Raw genomic sequence first — 6267 nt, forward strand, 5'->3', positions numbered from 1 at the left:
AGAAATGACCAAGTGGCCAACCTCCAAGAGCTCTCCAAACTTGAAGAATCTATTACTTAATAAACCACTTACTTAGGCAGTTCCCTAGTGCCTCCAGCAGTCATTTTGGCAGTTTGCACAAAAGGAACCTCATATACACTGCCATCTTCCCTCTTTTCTTTACAATTCCCACCTCTAGAAAATATAAACACCCTGCCAACTCTGGTCCTTCCCCCAATTACTGCAATAGTTTGCCTTGAATTGGAAGGGAATGTCTATGATCAACCAGCACCCAAATAATTTATTTCATCATCTTATCAACATACCAACACAAATATTTGTAAGCTTGAACTCTAAACAAGAGATTAATCTGAACTGTCTTTGGGATTAAAGAAATAACGTATTGAATATTAAACTTTCAAACCACACTGTATTTTCTAGTCATTTTTAAGGTAGGTGTAAAGATTCTTCAGATCGTATACTGGATGTGAACAATGTTCATTTCACATTGGGACTGAATTTCAAAATTTGTAGATTGTTGGTTATGGCTTGGAACAAATTTTCCCATAGAAACAATATTATGTTACTATAAAAACCTACTTAATATCAAAAAATAGCTGGACTGTTGTACTAATAATATAATGGAATTTGACCACCCTTTATAATTGTTTCTATTAGAAAATGTTCCACGTCAGGCTGCCAGCAGCAGCAGACCCCTTGTAAGGGAAAACTGTTCCAGTATCTTCCCCCCTAAGTGGACTCTGGGAGGAGGTGGCATGAGGAAAGAGCTCTGGTGCCCAAGTGCTGCTGGGGCAGAGTTTGGGATGGGGAGACTGGAAGGCTGTCAGTTGGTGGAGAGAACCAAGAAGAGAAGGGCCTAGTGAACCAGTAGTGGAGACTGGAAATGGGACACTGCTTGGTGGGCCATAAACTGAGGGCTTCTGGTGGCTGTGCTTCCCAAGAGAGAACAGTAAGAATTTCAGTGCAGCCAGTTCTGGTAACAGGTCCAGAACAGGAGACAGGCCCTGACGGGAAAGTGGGAATGACATTGCTTATTTCTGTGCTCTGAGTGTCTGTATTCATGAGAAGGGACCGCTGGCATTCCTGGGTGACTGGGTGGTCTCCTTGATCAGAGCCTCATGCTAAAGTATTGTTTTTACTCCCTCTATAGGAGAGCCAGTTAGTTTCTTCAAAGAAAATGTTTTTGTTTTCTGGCTATAAACTTTATTCTTGGATAGTTTCTGTTAGTTGCATGCTGCTTATTAAGGAGAGCATTGGGATGGATGGATAGGTCACCATCACTGCAGAAAGAATTCAAATCAGGTGAAAGTTTATTTTGTGTAAACTACAGAAAGAACCAAGAAATAGCCTATTTGGACAGTTTTCTTTGGAAATTTAGGGAGACTAAATATTTAAAATTTTATCAGTTAATATCCAGTGTTAAAATTTACACACATGGGAATCAGTGATAAAAAAATGTGTATACACCCTCTTAAAATTAAGCTTTGAAAAAATTGAGTAGAGCAAATTCAAATTTATCTTTAGGGTAGAAATGATCTTTTAGTTAACCTATTTGTAGTACCTGAATTTTTAAAATCAATTCTACATATCAATTACATAAGTGTTTGATTTTTTAAATTAAAATTTCTGAGGCCTGGCTATATAGGCTTCTCTGAAATCCTCGGGTTCTTTTAGAATTTCCTTGCTTTCTATTGTGTTTTTCTCTTTCTTTTCCTTCCACACAAGTTCCAAGGAATGGTTTAGACAAAAGAGCCATTTGTCTTCATTGCTTTCTGTCTTTACATTTTGTAGCTTTTATGTTAAGGTTCTTGGTAGGTGGGACATTTAGGAGGTCAAAGTGAACCAATCTCATCCTTTAGCTATTTGACTCAGGGCTAGTATTTAACCTCGGGTTACACATCTGCCATGGGGCCTGTGTAGTAGTCCCCGCGTGTAGAGCCCCCAGGGCTTTCAAAGGTTTGATTGCTGTGCAAGGAGAGGACATAGTTTCAGGTGGGATTACGGAAAACTAGTTAGCCTCTGTCTTCTGTGTGACCACCTAAGGACAAGACTAGGTCGAAAGGAGGTCCACACTAGAGTTTCTGTCAGTACATCAAATTAGCTACCTGGTAATTCCAGATCTGAAATGCATTCCCCTTATTCATACAAAAGAAATTAAAATATGGGATGATTGACTGCCCAGGACCGCAAATGTCCATGGAAAAACAGAAACCAAAGCTAATCTTGTGAGTAAGCAGCCTCAGTATACTAAAAATTAATGCATTTCAGATCTGCTTAAGAGATGGATGAAAGTTACATCATAAAGACCCGGGGTTCCTCAGAGTCCCGCGCCTTCAGGGGGCCCTGTAGGAGACCCCTGGGTCCGTGCCTTGGGGACTGACAGCTGCCGAGAGAAACCCAGCTGAGCTTAGCCCAGTTACAGTTCTCAGGCAGAGGCTGTGGAGGCTAAGACCGGGGTGGCCTCGGGGCGTTGTCCTAGGAAACACCGATTAAGGGAAGATGTGTTGGGTTTTCGGAGAATCTTCCTGCCTGCCCGGCTTCCGCTGCCAGGCCTCCAGGCGAGATCCCAGCCCGCTGGGAACGGTGGCGGCGCTTCCCAAGCCCGGCCAGTTACCTCGTCTCTGCATCCCTAGGTGGCGCTGCGCTCCTCTGCCAGACGGCTGCCTAGCCTCTGGTCCAGCAGGCCGATCTCCCCGCAAGATCCGGGTAAGAGGGGGTGTCCCGGGTCTCTGCCCTCTAGCGGGCAGCGGCGGCTAGCTGGCCTTGCTCTTTACCACGGCTCCTGCTCTCTGGGAGTTTGGAGCATGGTCGGGGTGTGGACGGTGCGGGCCTTTGTGGGTGTCCTGCAGCTCTGCCGCGGGGCAGCTGGAATACTCAGTGTTGGAGGAGACCCAGCGGGGCAGAGCCATAGCAACAGTCACCTCGGACTGAGGATGTCAGCTGGTGCTCTGTCCTTGCGGAACTTTCGCTTCCTTTTCAGCCACGACGAGCTCTACTTCAGGTGGAGATGGCCAGTGGTAGCTTGGTGGTCCGAGAGCCCGCGGACCGCAAAGCTGCTTGCGTCTTGACCCGCCGGTGCAAAAGGACCCGCTGGAACCACATCAGATGCGCGTTCACATTCTGGATACCAACAACTCACCTCACTTCCCTGCCAGCGCTGCAGCTGCGCATCCCCGAGTTCCTGGTGCCTGGGGCCCGCTTTCCTCTCCCTAATGCCCAAGATGCCAACCAGAGAAGCAACGGGGTGCTAAGCTACCGCCTGAGCCCCAGCCAACACTTTCGCCTGCACCTGGGGCTGCGGGTGGGCCGCAGCGAGTAGCCGGAATTGGTTGGAGAAAGCTCTGGATCCCGAGAGGCGCGCCACCCACCGGCAGGCGCTCATCCCTCGGGAACGCGGGGCGGACCGCGCGCTTTGGTGGACACAGACGACGATGCACCTGCATTTGAGCGCACAGTTTATGGCGCAGAGGTGCCAGAGAATGTACCGGAGGGACTGAGTCATTCGAGTTCAGGCCTCGGACCTGGCTGAAGGCCCCAGTGGGGAAATCCGGAACTCAGTAAACAATAGCACACAAGCAAAGCTGCGACACCACTCTCAAGTGCACCCCAGAAATGGGGAGGTGCGGGGAGCTGCTTTGCTAGATCCTCCTGAAACTGTTGGAGGCATCCATCCAGGCGAGAGACCAAGTGCCTTCTGTCTTGCCAGCACCGCCAAACTGCTGGTGGGAGTGGCTGACATGAACGATCGTGCCCCTGCGGTGCACCTGCTGACTCTCCAGGCCACTTTCCAAGGACACCGCCCTGACACAGTGATTTCTCTCCTTGGGGACGAGGACTTCGGTCCCAATGGAAAGGTCATTTGTAGCATGTCCAGTAGAGGCCCTTTTAAGCTGAAGGCTTCGTTTGACAATTACTACAGTTTACTGACTGATGGCTCCCTGAACTGGGAGCAGGTCAGCGAATGGCGGGTCCTGATCACCGCCTTAGATGGTGGCTCGACCGGCTTAGCACTCACAGGCAATATATCCAGCTTTCCTCAACCTGTTGGATGCAGGTTCCTCAACAGGAACTTTTTTATGTCTAAAAACATGTTCCTAAAACCTAAGGCCCGTGTTTGCCCATGACCCGGACCAGGGGAAGAATGGCCTTGTCTTGTATGAACTGTTGCATATTATCTCTGAAGGGCACACAGCCTCTAGCTTCGTGGCCGCAGAATCATCCATGGGGCTATCGCTGCCAAAACTTCCTTTGACTTTCAGCAGCTCAAGGGGTTTCACTTTCATGTGGAAGCCCATTATGGTGGAACTCCTCTCAGAAGTGCAGCTGTGGCCATGAACTTGTTTGTGGTAGATGGGAAGGACAATGTTCCTGTCATCTTGTTTCCCTTGCCCAGGAATGGCTCTGTCCCCGTGGAAATTGTGCTCTGTTCTACCAGAACTGGACACTTGGTTACAAAAGTGGTAGCAGGGGAGGCAGATAGTGGCTCCTATCATATCTCTCAGGCTCCTGACTGTAGCCTTTTCCGAATCTCAGCCAATATGGTAAAGCTCCATTAGTTCTTTCCACAGATGCAGTTAAACAGAGGGGCACATCATTACAGGTGAAATTTGCAGTGAATGCAAATTAAAATGGAATTAATTTTAAGGGAGAAAATGGTGCACAAAATATTAACATTTTAGGTATCAAAACAATGCATAAACTCTCACCATTTATTTATTACTCAGATGAGAATATGAGTAATGTCCATGAAATTTTGGAGTCAAGAATTATTTGAGAAACACATTTTGACTAGATTAGAAAAGAATATAGAAGTGATAGGAAAACCAATGGACCTGAAGTTAGAAGGAAAACTATTTAAAAGGAAAAAAATAACTAATAATGAAGAAAAATGTCCCCCGGGACTAAAATTTTAAACTTATATAAGTGATAAAGTAACAAAGCTATAATGTTCATTACACGCAGGAATATTGTGGCACCTCATTCATCCAGTTAAGCAATCTTTTTCCATCATTGTTGATCACTTTTTAGGTAGTCCATTCTCTGCTAACAACTTTTTGGGCTGGATATTTCCTTATATATAAAAAATATATAACACATAAAAACATGGGTGAAGTAACTTTCATCAAGCTGGAGTATTTGTAAGTCACACGGGCATTTATTATTTATTTATTCCTATCCTATTGCATATTAACCCAATCTTGATTCTTTAGAAAAAAAATGCTTGTCATTGTGTTCACTGAATGCCTTAATAATAATAACAGAATTCTAGAATAAAATATTTATTGCTTGAATTTTATAAAACAAAAATCCTTTGAAATGGGTCTAATTTTATCAATTCAACTATGTGCCTGAGTCATACAGAATCATGTTAATGCATACTTGTTTATATTTTGTTCAAATTCTAAGCTCTTCTGGCTTATTTTAGTTTACAATCTATTTTAACATAGTTTACAATACTCAAATCTGAGTTTAAGAAATTTAGAGAAACATTCATATCTGTATCTCTCCTACTGACAATATTTAACAGATATAAACAAAATTGGCACACTGTACAACAAGCAGAAAGCATGTGTCTCATGTCAATTTTTTCATTAAAATTCTTAATGGGCAATTTTATTTTTTAGTTTGTTATCTAAGGTAGTACTTCTGAGATATAAATTTCTACTTAACATTTAAAGTTAAGTGCATTGGAAAATTTTTTAGATAATAAGTATTTTTGTAGCAAAATGCACAACCATGTACAACTGACTTTGTTAAATATTCCACATGAAAATTATAGTTTGATCATAGCAATCTTATATCAATGTATTGTTCTTCTGGAATTAAAGCAGTTTCTTTTGCCAGGATATATAGTGTGTATACAGTTTTATTTATTAACTAGAGGCCCGGTGCACAAAAATTTGTGCACTCGGGGGGTCCCTCAGCCTGGCCTATGCCCTCTTGCAGTCTGGGACCCCTCAGAGGATGTCCACCTGCTGGCTTAGGCCCGCTCCCTGGGGGATCGGGCCCAAGATGGCAGTCAGACATCCCTCTATCAGCCCGGCAGCCCTCAGGGGTCCACTTGCCAGCAGGAAGCAGGCCTAAGCTGCAGTTGGACATCCTTAGCTCTGCTGAGGAGGTGGGAGAGGCTCCCACCACCACCGCGGTACTGGCAGCCATCAGCCTGGCTTGTGGCTGAGCAGAGCTCCCCCTGTGGGAGCACACTGACCACCAGGGGGCAGCTCCTGCATTGAGCGTCTGCCCCCTGGTGGTCAGTGTGTGTCATAG

The 6267-nt window shown here is 45.1% G+C and overlaps 1 pseudogene; it reads left to right on the plus strand.

The window, feature by feature from the left end:
• The first annotated feature begins 2499 nt into the window (after positions 1-2499).
• On the plus strand, positions 2500-4627 carry LOC102243211 (annotated as a pseudogene).
• The last annotated feature ends 1640 nt before the right edge of the window (positions 4628-6267 follow it).

The sequence above is a fragment of the Myotis brandtii genome, unplaced genomic scaffold, assembly GCF_000412655.1.
Source record: "Myotis brandtii unplaced genomic scaffold, ASM41265v1 scaffold49, whole genome shotgun sequence".
NCBI classification, from domain to species: Eukaryota; Metazoa; Chordata; class Mammalia; order Chiroptera; family Vespertilionidae; genus Myotis; species Myotis brandtii.